This window comes from Protopterus annectens, chromosome 1.part2 (assembly GCF_019279795.1).
Source record: "Protopterus annectens isolate FY-2018-M chromosome 1.part2, PAN1.0, whole genome shotgun sequence".
Lineage (NCBI taxonomy): Eukaryota > Metazoa > Chordata > Ceratodontiformes > Protopteridae > Protopterus > Protopterus annectens.
Window position 1 is genome coordinate 1,007,827,422 of NC_056727.1, and position 15,409 is coordinate 1,007,842,830.

The following is a 15,409-nucleotide window of genomic DNA, read 5'->3' on the forward strand; positions in this document are numbered from 1 at the left end:
GAACGTAAACATCTGTCAATTAAGTCTTTTAAATCAAACTGTAACACTCATTCGTATTTTCAAAATGACACTCAGTAACACAGGAAGCTGGGATTAATAACATTTTACTACTGTGCAGCAGGAGGCAAAGGAGTATGCAGTAAAAGTTTAGACATTTGTTCAACTCTATACATGTTACATCTGTATGAGCATTCTGTATACTATCATCTTTTGCACACATTAATGATGTGGCCAGTCACAAGGCATTTACATTGCTAGAGTACAGAACATTGTATTCCTACAACAGTGCTCAGGTAATGCTTATTACATGTTTTCCCATGAGGATAGCCCAACCTTGCGAGCCACATATTCAGTTAGACTGTACTTTGGTAAATTCTGCTCTGTCACGGTTCCAACACTGTTCATATCCAGTCCTCACTCCGTGTCCTACTAGGTTCCTGTGTCTCTCTGCTGAGCAGCTGTACTCTGTGTTACAGCTCACAAGCCTATCCTCCTCAGTGGAAGGATGACAGATATACCTGTACATACATGTATTATTCTGTAACCGAGCAGATGAGTAATGCTCACTGACATACACCTGCTCTACTGGTTACTGCTAGGGTTAGGGTTCAATCACACTGCAGCTACACTACAAGCAATTACATGCATGAGAAGCTGTACTGCTATATTGTCAGGTAGAATAATATGCATTATACACTATTTGCTTCTAAAGTTGCACGTCATATCTATGTTTAAATATGTATTTTGCTAACATTCTCCCTCCTTTGATTGCTTCTACTCTATCCAGAAACATATACAACATTATTTCATTCCCTAGCATCTTCCTCTGTGGAACGTTTAACTAGGCAAGTAATTTGATGTACATTGCAAGTAGGATTGCATTTTCTATTGACAAATACCACTACAGGTCTTGATACATAGTCTCGGGTACAGGTATGTCGCCAGAGTCCCTGACTAATACTTACATGCACAGTATTCCGCACTAGACACATGCTCCCAATGTGAGCAGAACAACACAAATGGCAATCATGATATTCAGTATGACTGACCCCATCCACCCAATGGTTTGTGGAAATGGTTCGGCAGTGGGTTTGGGCCTGGTTCCGCCATGGATGACACCTGCCATATTACCTGTAGGTGGGCGTTGCTTTTGGTCTCTTCATGTGGTAGTTGGACACAGCGATCTTCTTCAGTAAGCGCACGTACCAATTCTCAGCGCCACGGTGCAGTCGTGCACTATTACATTTTGTGACACAACAGTTCTCATTGCATCCAGTTCATCAGTCACATGTTCAGGAGCGGGAAGTCACATTCATCCTTCCTCCGACAGGTTTTGATAACTTCCTCTGTTCCCTGATTGATTTCACAACTCCAGAAGCTGGGGGTGTTCCAGCCCAGGTTGTGACGCTGTCACTGAAGTCCATATGAATCGATATTCCTTTATCTCTTGCAGAAGACTGACATGTCAGAACAGCTTCCATTTCACCCACTGGATTAGTAGGCTTCGACTGTGTTCCCAGTTCTTCGAGCTATATGTGTTATAGTTCGTTTCGCACCCACAGGCAATTGTACAGTATGTCATGTGACTGGAGCCAGATAACCCAAATAACAACTGCCGGACCAATTCCCAGGTAACCATTGATATGCTTATTTCCCACAAACAACATAACAATATTCTACTTTATTACTGATGCGGGTTACCTCTGCATGTAACAAATTCCTGTCTCTAACAGAGGACTGTTTATACAATTCAGGATGTTTCTGCACATCCTTCAACATTGTTCTCATGATGTTTCAATACAAATTAGGGATGGTGCTACAAGTAGTACTGTGATCTTTGGCTGTTATATGACATTCGTAAGACACAGTTATGTTACAAATACTCCCACCAACTGAAACTGTATCATGTTTATGATAACATACAATTCCTTTTTGTGTAACAGGTAAGTACATTGCCACGTTGTCCTGTGATTTCACAGAACCTGTATCAAAGTGTAGATATTCACAAGTCTCAATCTATCCCCAAGGGGACAACATGCATCAGAAGTCCTCCATATGATGTAGGTATGGCAGTACAAACACAGCAATTTAATGTGTTCCTAGTCTCTATATGCACACGCATCATGCCTAGGTATCTGTTGAAGTGTGGAAGACACTCTGTGGCCAGTTCATCACGTATCAGTATTTGTATCCGTGTAGTTATATGCAGGTAATGTCCCGGAAATTGTAACGTAAACACAAACATGGTTAATAGGTGTATAATCATTAGGACAGCAAACATAAATGTCTTTGGGGTTGCTTTGTATTGTTATACAGTCTTCGCTGGGTGATTCGGGCTCTTTGGTATATCAGCTACAAGATGTCAATCAGACTTGATATCCTTTACCAGTTTGAGAAATGTGAGGTGGACCCAGGACGACCTCTCTGCAAACTTTACTGCAGTAGGCGTTGACAACAGTACCGGTACAGACATTCGCACTGTCCACTTGGCAATAATGTTCTTTGGATAACAGTGACATACACACAGGATACTGGTGTCAGCTATGCTTCCGTCTTCGTTTGCTCTTATCTGTAACAGACTTTAACTGAAGAACAGTGTTACTAGTTAACAATCCTCTCATGTCACCTACTACTGAGTCATCGACCTCCGGCTCTGCAGGCATGACAGCTTTCCACTCTGGCACATGATATGCCATTCCACATACTACTTCAAAGTGGGTGCAGCACTTTACATTTGGAACTGTTGTCATGCTCAGCAATGCTAGAGGTAGACAGCTCATGTAACTCGTCTGGATGTCACCCACCAAACTCCTCTACTTATTTCTCGGGATCCCATTCTACGGCGCCAGCAGTCGTGCTGAGTGTGGGTTGTACATGCAATTGACATTCATGGTAATACGAAGTAATCCCCCAGGTAGCGTGATTGTCTGGTTAACTACATGTGTTCTATTGTCACTGTAGCTTCTTTACAGCATGCCAGATCTAGGGATACTTAATTTTACTGGCACCTTTGCCACTGCTGCTGCATCCGGATTAATGGTTGGGAATGCTTCTACCCATTTTGATTATATATATGTGTAATCGCTAAACAGTATTTGTTCCCTTCACATTTATGCAGATGTATGAACTCCATACAAATAGTACGGAACGGTTATGGTGGTGTAGGTAAACTCACTCCCTTCGGTTTAAATACTGCCTGTGCATGATATCTACGGCAAACGTGACACGCTGCTCATGAGGTTTGTATGTGGTTCGTAATTCGTATGTTAGGGTATTCTGTTAACCAAATGTACCATCCCCCCTGTTGAGACATGTCTCTACCCATGGCTCCACAAAGCCGCATATCTGAATATATTAGACGTTAATATTGGCTTTCTCACTGTGGATATGTGCAGTCCGTGTTCAAGGATTGCTCCTCATCATAACCACGTCGGCTTTTCTGCTTTCGTAGTTGCTGTTTGCATTGTTTGTACAGTTTCTACATCTAAACTGTCTGAGGTTTGTCATTCCTCATTCACACAGACACTTTCCAACTGTGACGCTGCTTGTTTTGCAGGTGCATGAGCTCATGCCTCAACTTTCCTACTGTTATCCTGTTGCTTTCTATGCCCTGCACATTTACAATTACCTACTTCAGTGGGTAACTGCATGTAGTCTAATGCATTCAGGTTCGTATGCGCATGATTAATCGGTTTACCGGTGGATGTTATCATTCCCCTATTCTTCCACTGCTGCTCATCAACATGCACTGCACAGACAACAGAATGACTATCGGGACATATGTCCACACATCAGTTTTCCGCTACAGTACAAGCACGTGTTAAAGCTATCTATTCTGCTGCTTGAGCAGACACGTTATGCTGCAGGGTTTGGCCGTCTACAATGTCATTATCAATAACTACTGCATAAACTACTTCATTCATTCCTGTAGGACTCTGTCTACATGATCCGTACACATTAACTGTCACCTCTGCATCATCTAAGGGTATATCAGTGTTATCATGTCTGTGTGTAGTTATTTAATCCATTTCGTATAGGCAACTGTGTGGTGTGCCATACACAGGTGTCGGACGTGACGTTGATAGGTTTAATGTTGTACAACGTTCAATCACCATGTGAGGTTGACTCAGTGGTATGGTCAAACATGACAAATGTCTAGCACGGGTCAGGAATGCTATCTTCTCTTGCAGCAGATTGATCGCAACTGCATGAGACATTCTCACAGTGAGAGGGTGGTCTAGTAACATTACGGCCGGGGCCTGTACTGCCATGGGTGCTACAACAACTGCCTGTACACAATGTGGCACTGACCATGCCACAGTGTCCAACTGCAATGAGTAGTCAGCTATTTAGCGTTGCTTACTTCCCTGCTGTTGCATCAAGACTGACGTCACATATCTCCGCTTACAATCTACGGTCTGACAACATGTGTTATGATTATTCATGAGACCTACTACAGCTGTTGAGGCTATCAATCGTTCTAGTCTGCAGAACGCTGTTTCTGCTACTGTAATCCGGTGTACTATGTGTTGTGCTGCCATAGGTGTATTAAAGGTTAAGGCAAACAATACAGCGGATTCCACAGCATTGTTTGGTATCCAGATTTAACAAGTGTTAGTCGGCCCAGACAGGACATCATTCCCTTCTTGTTAGTTGGCTTGAGTGCTTATTATATTGCTACCTTCCTATCGTCATGTGATGTTCTACCCTACTTGGATACCAGATATGCCTGGTACTTGACCTGTATTCTCTGTAGTTGCAATTTATGCTTGCTTACTTTATGTCCCTGTTCTGCTGATTATCTCAATAATGCTATTGTATCTTCCATACATTGCTGCTGGGTAGGGGCCGCAAGCAGAATATCATCCAAATAAAGTAGAACTTGACTGGCCCCGGTGGAGTTAACACCGAATGTAGCTAGCCATCCCCTGTGAGAATATCGTTGTACTTTCACAGTAGCCCCGCGATAGCCGGGTATGGCTGTATCTGTCACCCTGACTGTACATGCAAAGCAATACGGACTATGTGGATGTATAGGTATTGCAAAGTAAGCATAGCTTATATGTACCACGGTAAGATACTTCTGTGGCATGTTCATAGCATTGAATATAGTGTGTGGGTCTGGCACCAACGCTACCCTAAGTATTCTTACATGATTTACAGCTTGTACATACTGTACCATCCGCCATTCCCTTTGGTTTCCGATCAGGAGATACAGGGGTATTGCATGGTGAATAGCGATTACTTTGTGGATGGGGAATTCCCTCTATGACTTTACAGATATCTTCTGGTGTCCACGGTCTATACGCTACGGGGGTTGGGTCCTGGCCTTCCTGTCCTGCATGAGGGTTCGGTACTTCAATTAATTGACAGATATCCTCACTCTGTTTTAGTACTGTGTTCTTACTCGGGTGTCCCTAGGTATGTTATGTGTTCGGGATGTGGTTTCAATAGCTTCTATTACATTTGTTCGTTGTGCTACCTCTGTTGACACAGGATAACGTGTGGGGAGTAGCCTGCCCTCCCGCTTAATATCCTGGATGTGGTATCGGAGGTGGTAGGGGGTTGTGGGGGCTATCGGTACTACTGTATTATGATCTTCTCTGTGTACGTATGATGCTTAGCCATTTGTAGTGTTCTATTCCCTTCGGTACACTACCTCAGTCCACCGATGTGCATGACGGATACCCAATTGTCGCTGTTTTGTCGCCTGCACATCTTAGGGCTGCCACCTTTTCCAATGCACAATGTGGGACATTAGTGTTCGGAACGTGTAATTTGCCTGGAGAATGCATACCCATGGCCAGTACATAGGACAGGAATTCACGTTTTGCCAGGAGAGCGACCAATTGTTGTAGCATTTCAGTTGCTTATTCTGTTTATTATTATATTTTGCTGTTCCACATACAAATTTACTGTTTTATGCTACCATTTTGATATATATCTGAAATGTTTGCCCTGAGATATCAGGACATTTGACATTTGTTCGGTTTGTTTACAGGACACGGCTGGCCAGAGAGGGACTATCCCTCTCAGGGTGGAACAGGTGTTTACCTTGGAACATATGCATCAAATTTTCAGGGATTACAATGTTTCAGTAACGATATTTTGCGTAATATACCATCAATGTCATATTTATTACCCCATTTTGCTGCGTAACTCACATTATGTGCTCTCTGCGATTGCATATTCTTCACGTCACCCGTCAAACGCGGATCACATGATGTGTTGCTTCAATAATCTCCCATATCCTCTACACGACTGCTACGTACCCTTCTGTCATACCACGTGGTGTCTCCTTCCCTGTATCCACTGTAGTGTCTACAATCACTATTTACTCTGCTGTGTGTTCCCCTGACCTATGTTCAGATTTAACAGTATGTGGGTAGGTCTTCGACCCGATATCACTACTGTTAACAGAAACACAATGTAGTCTGGTCCCTGATCTACAATACACACAAAAAGGCAGACACTCCTTACCTGGGCCTCCTGTTTATGGCTGCATGTTTTCTTCTTGGGATCCAGTTTCCCGCTTTTCAGCCACAGATCAGACAGTAAACAGCCTCTTTACACACAACAATTCAGTCGGAGGTCTTTTCATTCAAGCAGAACCATTTATGCATATTCTCCAGCGTACATGTCTAACCAGCCATGTACTCTGACCTGTAGCTTACCAAGGGAATTCCGGATTACAAGGATCACAATGTGAAATAAGTTGTTACAACCAGACTGTAGTTATCAGTAGGCTTTTTAAGTGACAGCCGATAACACAGGAGGCTCAGGTTCGGAAAGTTTTAGTAGTGTACACAGGCAGGCTAAATAATATACAGTCCAAGTATGAGAGTTTTGTCTGACTCTTTACAGTAAGCAGTTTCTTTATATAGTGTTTACAATCAGCTTTTGCCCACCTTACTGACGTGGTCGGTCACAGGGCATTTCCATCACTATGGTCCGCAATAGTCTATACATACGTGGGTGCTGGGGTCGTGCTTTTAAAATGTTTTCCCATGGGAATAACACAGCCTTGCAAGGCACCTTGTACATTACAGTATCCTTTTGTGATTGTAGCTGTTTCAAGGACCCTAGACTGTTACGATACAGTGGACAGTTAATTTCTTAATACGTTGCTTTGTCTCTCTGGTAAGGAGTTGTACTGCTATCTTCGATAGAGCTCACAAGGCCATCCTCCTCTGGGGAAGGAGTGCTGTTATGCATGTACATACATTTATTGTTCTGTAACCCAGCAAATTATTAATGATGACAGACATGAGCCTGCTGTACTGCTTACTGCCAGGTTCAGAATTCCATCACAGTACAGCTTAGCTTCACCAATTACATGCAGGCTTAGTTCTACTGCCATATTGTACGGTACAATTCAATGCATTATATAGTATTTTGAGTGTAAACTGGAACTTCATATGTGTTTCTATATATTTCTGAACAACATCCATCCGCCATATGCATGTTGTTCCGTCCTTTACCTTGACCGTGTGTATTTGTCCGTCCAGCTACGCTAATCTCCACATGTGATGTCCCAGCTTCCCCTTCTTTGCCTGTAGCACCCTGTTAGGACGTCCTGTTTGGTAGGCACCTGTTCCGCTATATGTGATCGACTTCACTGCATAGATAATCATCGATGCGGTGGTCCAACGACCCGACTTGTCCACATGTGTACAGTTATGTGCACCGTGTCGTATGCACACCTAGATGGTTTGGACGGGTACATACTACATGCGGGATGTACACATTCTGCTGACACATTCACATGCAGCCATTTACATATCTGTACCTGCGGTGGGTTGGTGACGTGGGGGTACGTATTTGCCCGCGTGGCATTGCCTAACACAAACATCTTACCACAGTTCAGGTATGCACATTGTGTGTGGTTGTATAGCTGCACACGGATGCTAGCAGGTTTGGGTGCAGAGGTATACATGGGTGGGACTGACATGTACAATGAGGCTATTGTGTAGTACATCCGAATGCATGGGTTCTGCTTCTGGATATTACACTTCATCATACGCCATCCAGTGTATGCAACAGAGACGTTGCTGGGTGTGGGATATGTTGCTATGCACATGTTTGCCTGTGTTTGAGGTATCTTGCTTCCTTACTGTTGTTATGTGAACACAGCTACCCGGCTATGTACTCTCACTACTGCTTGTGACCATTATGGTTGGCACCTTTTCCAGTGCCCATAGTGGGGCATGTTATGTGGAAACTTTGGGATTTGCAGGACTACACATACCCACGGCTAGTGCGGTTGACAGATCTTCACTTGTTTGCCATACTATAAGCTTATTCTGTAAGCATTTGGGTTCCTTATTTATTTTCTTATGCCATGTCTGTGTTTCATATCGTAATGTATATGTTTTATGCTACTATTACATGTATATTGCGGGAATTTGCGTGGCAGGGGATCAGAGGTCATTTTCCATTTTTACGATTGTTGCAGGGACACGACTGTCCAATCAGGGACTGTCCATGGCACATTGGGACAGCAGGTAACCCTGGTGACCATGCCCATGTCGCTACTGGGGTTTCCACCTTTTCCAGTTTCCGATCTGGGATATTTCCGGGACTCACATCTGACTTTACAGGCCGACACATACAAACGGTCACTATATAGCATAGAACTTCACTTGTTTGCCTAAATAACATGTTTATTGTTGTGGCAATTTGCTTGCTTATTCTGTTTCTTGTGTCATGTAGGTATTTCTGTTACAGAAATAACCAATTCATGCTACCATTACATTAAATACGGGATATCATTGTGTCCTACAATCGTAGCACATCAGCCATTTCTAATACGTTTTTTCGGGACACAACTGGCCATGGAGAGACTGCCACAACCAAAGTGGGACAGGTGGTGACCTTAGTCGCTGCTCCTATGTCGGTGCGGCGCTGACATGCGGCTGTACACCTTCTCTGAGTGTAAACACTGACGGTGCATTGCGGGACGAACGCGGTCTTATGCGTATCCTTTGCTCCTTGGACGGGTACACTTATGCCTTCGTGGCTTCTATTTGCTTCTCCGTTAATTTGGGACGGGAACTATGTTGCATACTGTACGTGCGTTTCATTCTGCACAGGACCTGGCTGCTGCCATTACTATTGTGGGCGGACCGTGGCTGTCAGCACATTAGGTTGCTCACCTCATGCCAGCTTGGACACGCCTCCAGACGCATCCTACCTGGGCTCGCTCACGTACACTACGCACGTGTCTGTGATTCCGGTGCACTCTCATTAATATGTATATGGCGCTACTGCGCCGGCTATTCCATGCACCGCCGGCGCAGGCCTTACGCCGGCCTTGCGCCGAGCTTCATGAATCCCGGGGAGGGTTTATAAAAATTTAAGAAGAGGTGATATTAATAACAGGTTACAAATTAAGGAATATGAGAGGATTATATGCCTATCTGCAGATGTATTTCCAGGTTTGAATCAAAATGTGTCACTAAAACCAGTGTTGAAATATAAACAAATGTGTCTGTAGCAGATATGTTTCTTTAAAATTTTAATTTTGTTAATTGTTAATTAATTGGCTGTGTGTGGTCGATATATAAGTGGTTTATGTGTTGAGTTTTTTATTCACTGATGAAGGGTTTTTAAGACCTGAAAGCTTTGCTTTTATTTTATTCAAACCAGAAATTCATCCCTAGTTGGGCACCTATATCTCTAATGGACAAAGGTAACCTGAAAATGGTTAATCTCCCATGCCCATACTTATACTTATCAAGAGTATCAGAACTTATCAGAGATTTGGGATGCACAGCTAGGCTGAAAAAGACCCTTATAGTCATTAGCTTAGTAAGCACCTATGGATCTATGAACCTATGAACTTTGGTGAAGCATATCATTAAATTGTTATCATGGTTTTTCTCACACTCAGTTGAATATTCCTCCATACATAACTGCTTATTGATAACAGTATTTATTTGTGCATGGTTATTAATAACTCGATTATCAAATTCCTACAACAATATTCATAATCCATAATGGAATATTTATAGCAGATCTTTCAGTGCAGGGTTAGTGAAGCTTGCTGCAGACTGTTATATGCCTGACAAAGTTTTGTGAAAAATGATATTATTTTCAAAAGTGCTATTGAGTGTTTTTTTGTCATACATTATTAAATTCACTTCAACAAACACCTCATCCTTATCTTTTGAGGAAGTCACATGGTCAGAATTACAGGTTAAATGCAGAACAGGGAGATATAGTTATGCATGCATTTGATATGTGATGTACACTTTGCTGAGGAATATTTTTAAGTGTAGTCCTCCTACATACCTTCCTGTGTCCCTGATGTGCAGCACTTTTTATGCCTCTGTTAACAGAAGCTATGTCCCACTGTCTGAGGGATGAAGGTTTTCCATTGTTGTTGGTGATTGTGACAACAGTGCTGACATGAATTCATTCTTGCGAAGTATTTACCTACATGTCCAGCACATATTCATTTTTTGAAATCCTTAGCCATGATCCATATTAGTAGGCTATCCCTAAACCAAGCCATGTCATAACTCCAAGTCTTTTCACTGTATTCACAACACACACTTTCAGTCATGATGAATTAGCTTGGTAGGTAGGTGTCACGGTAAGACTTTGGCTGTATGTTAGAATTGCAGGTTTGAATCTCATGTCATTCAGCTGTGTTCAAAAATGTAAAAACCCCATGTTTAACAGTGGAAAATATGTATGTTGGTTATGTTCTTCAGAAGCAATTTTTTTAAAACCTGATCAGAGCAATGCATATCCCTCTTATTGGAGGCTTACATCATTCATAGTTGCTCTTTTCTTTATTCAGGTGATGAAGACAGGACCTGGTATTGTTCACTGTGCATCTACTGGGTGTACAGGCTTGGGAAGCAGTGGAAAAAGAGAGGTATGTTGCCTAATTTTTTTGTTTTTTTAAATTAAATGCATTTGATCCTTGTTACAGACCTGTGTTTTCTACATTACCACATATATTGCTTAGAATGCCTAAATACCCATCTTGCATTAGTATGTTAAGTGCAATAATCACACTATATTTGTGCTTAAAAGTCTGATTGAAATACAAATATGTTGAAATACCATTTAGCATCAACCCATGTTTTCTGAAGATAGTTTTTGAAATGTAGGCCATAACCTAAATGACAATCAGGTTTGTGTAACTGTCACAAATATTGTAAGGCAGATGCTTTACATACCAAGTTTGTAGTTCTTGGAATGTTAGTTATAATGTGTGTGTTGGTATGGTTGTGTGTGTGGATGTATTCCCCAGTTGCTGATCTGTTGTGCATAGCCTGCCTACTCACACACTGAATGGGTGCAGACTGTGTGTCATGCCCTTCAGTTCAACATTGGAATTGCATCTGCCAACAACACCTTGGGTGTTCTTGTTGCAACATTCTTGTATCCTCTGTTCGTGGATACTTGTGCAGATAGTCATTTCCTAGCAACAGTTCATAATCAGCAATTATCATCAGGATGTTTACATTTTGCAAACTACTGATTGCTAATAATTGTAGGTACGTCATGCATACAGTTGTAAACATACAATACTGTGAGTACAGCGTAGAGTAGATTCTCATGTATCAGATTCTGTGAGAACTGAACATTATAAGTATCTGTTACTGTTGTATTCATTATATTGATGTGGGTTCAGCCAGTTACCATGTTTCCTGGTACAGATGTTTGTCATATGGCTTGCATAGTTTTCACAGTATCGTCATCCCAATTTGTCTTAATTTTAACAATGACACTTGGTGGCTGTTCATATGACTCATACACACACACACACACACACACACACACACACACACACACACACACACACACACACATGCATACATACACACACTGCTCAGGGAACACATGCAAATAATGACATGCTGTCAGACATTTGCTCAGGTAAACAGTTTACTGTGGCAGAAAACATTATTAAACAGTGCAGGTCCCACTAGTAATGTTATCTTGACGTTTGCAAGCTTTTATTTTGTCAAAATTCACGTATGTTAAAGTGGCATGAGACAGTGTCAGGCATGATTTCATTCAAATGTCAGGATATGTTTCAATTAATTGCTTTGCATATATTTTCCATGCTTCATGCTGCCCACTATTCAAATGTTCAGGTGGTGTCATGATTCCTAACGGTAAGCTGTGATATGCAAGCCATTGATTGACTGAACTGCTCAAATTGGTGATGGATACATTCTACCTGACATGTTCTGTTATTGGATGTGTCCATAAATATAGATATAGTGACATAGGGATTGTGTTATGTGCATTAGAGTCCATCCACTAGCAGCAATTGTGTTGATTATAATTGTGTTACTTGCTAATGTTTGCACTATTTCAACTGATTTGAAAATGAAGCTGTTTGTATGATACTATACCTCCAGTGTCACATCTGTATTTGCAGAACTCCCAAGTGGATGGGATGTTAATTATAGTATGTTAGATGTTAATTATAGTATGTTAGATTTCAGATGTAAACACCATTTTCATTATAAGAGCAACTGTGATCTTCATGGGAATGTATGGTGTGACAGAACTTTGATTTTCATTTCTGTCGTGTTTTGTGATTCATCTTGACAGAACATGGGACCTGTGGTTGATCGCTGATCAGACCCAGATGATGAATGAGCACATGGCAAGCCACTGACAGAGCCCCCAGATGATGAAGATGATAATGACAACAATGACTAGGAAGCAGACCCATGTCTGCCCAAGCCATCATGCCTGCTGCACCATGGAGACAATGACAGGACCAGAAAGAGACAGTTATCAGCAGGAGATCTGGAAGGTAGTAACTGATGTCTTTCAAACACAGATGAGCGACATGATGGGGTACTTCTTCCAGGATATGTCAAGGACAATGCACACCTCATTCAGGGAAGTAATCCAGGAGATCATTCGTGAGGCTCATCACCATCAGGCTGGTCCTGCAGGTCCGTAAGTACCGTCTGTGTCATCCAACTGTGTTATACTGCAAACATGCTGATTACTATATAATTGGTTGGACTGTATATGTAGTCTTTTGCATGCATACCAGGTAACTGCCATGCATATGTGTTACATGTGCAAATATACCATGCAGATATTATCATGTGACAATTATGTTTCAATGCATGCATGATACACATTACACTTTCCTCCCACATTCTGTTGTCCATGTTGTCCCACTGGCATGATGTGTTGTTGTGTGCCATCTCTTGGCAATGCTGATGCACTGTGGGGGTCATATACAGGTATGTTATTCTTATGGACAGTCATCCTTTTTTGGCTGCATTGAATGCCAGTGTAGCATTAATGTATTCACTATGATAAGGATAAATTATTCAGTAGCAGTACTTTGCACCATGTTTGCTGTATGTGACATTTCCACATCCATTCCATAAGTTCATACACTCTGCTAATAGTTGTACAGATTAACTGATGATTGTATATGTTTCTGGACATAGTCTGAGCCATACTGACACCATTGTATCTTTGATATTCACTGACTTGTCACTCTCATGGTGTAATGATGCTCATAGGAGATTTGTCTGCTCACTAATGAGGGGGGCATATGACATACATCTGTGGTTGTTTATTCAACAATGACATGACAGGATATGTGTATGTGATGGAAATTGTTAGCTTGCTTACCTATGCCTATTGTTGTTACATGATTGCACATTACTGTGTATGTGCGACTTGTACATGACCATTTCTGTAAACATCAGCAGTCAATCTGCCCATGTGACATACATTTGCCATTTGCTTAAATGGATTTTGGGTTTTACTGTACACAGCTTTTACAATGTGTAATCTTACCTTTTCATCCTGCTCTTCACTACTGTGGGCCCAGGTTGTCTACCACACTTCCACCTTCAAATTTTTGTAATATAATTTGCAGATATGTTTACTTTTTTGCAGTTATTGACCATTGTTATGTATTACTTTGTTGACCTGGTGAAGATGTGCCAAATGTATGGCCATTTTATGGATGCAGGACATCTGCACAAAAGTCACTGGCTACTGCTTACAAGGCTTACTTCTACTCATTATCCATGTCTGTTAAACAGTGTACATTGTTGAAATTTATGTGCACAGTTTGATGTATTTTTTTAATCTGTAGTGTTGGATTTTCGTAAATATTCTTTAATGTCATTGGTGTGTATGTGTATTGAGATTGCTTTCATGTACATTTCATTTAGGCCACTGACAATCTTACATCTACACCTACACCTGTGTGTTGCCTTTGACATGGCATTTGTGTGTCATATATACACAGTCCATTATTTGTTTGGATTGTAGATACCTTTGTTTGTATTTAGCAGACAGTTTGCTGCTTCACTGCAGTATTGCTGTTTAGCACTGTGCATAGTTGTTTGCCTTTAGCATGCATGTTTGGCAGTTCAGTTCTCTTCTTTGCTGGAGTTATCTAGCATTTGTAGATCTGTATTGCTCATCTTTCATGTTGCTTGGGGTATTCTTGCACTACTGACAGACTATTTGGATATGTGTTTATTTATCCAATGTGTATATCAATCCTTATTTATTACCCTAAAACACACAAATCTACTATTGGTCATACACATCCAAGTATGTCTGACATATACTTTACATGTCATAAAGTGATACTGTATATGTAGATATGTTTTTTTTCTACATTTCACCATTGTTAGTATACATCTCCATCCAATTTGACAACTTTTCATTGTCCATGTTATACAGTGTGCTGTCTGTGTACATACCTGTTCTTACTGGGTTTTTCCAGCCTTTGGCTGTCATGTACTGTGATACCTGCTCTATGGGTGTACCTGCTGTGATGGCCTTCCCCTCCTCCTTCCCTATGTTTACCTTTCCTTCAATTCTTAAAAAATAAAAATAAAAAATGGGGCCTATTCCCACAAAAAAAAAAAAAAAACATGCCCATGCTCCTCTGACTTTTCCTCTAATTTTCCTATTCTAACATCCCTCTTGTCTGCCCCTATTCTTCACCCATACCCCACATCTTCTTTTCTATCTCTCACTTTCCTTGGTGTGTGCATTACTTTTGTTCCCCATACAAGTCCCACACCCATTGTTAGCTAATGTTAACTGTGGTGATGTGGCCGTGATTGCCCTTCACCTTTATTCATTTTCTTATTAAAAAAATGTATGGATTATGTCAGAATCCATAAGTGAAAGTTAGCATATTTTTATAATAATAGATTTAAGGTTATATTCCTTAGCTGTCCTTAAGCTTACTGGAGAGATTCTGTTGTAGATATGTATTTCAGACTGCCAGGATGCTTGAATTCTGGCATTCTTTCTGTAACTTTGTTAATGTACTTCACGCTTTGGGACAACAATCTTTCATTATGGATTCAATTTTTGATTATGGATTACTTGTGAGTAATAAACAGTGCATTGTTACTACTGAAATACTCGATTG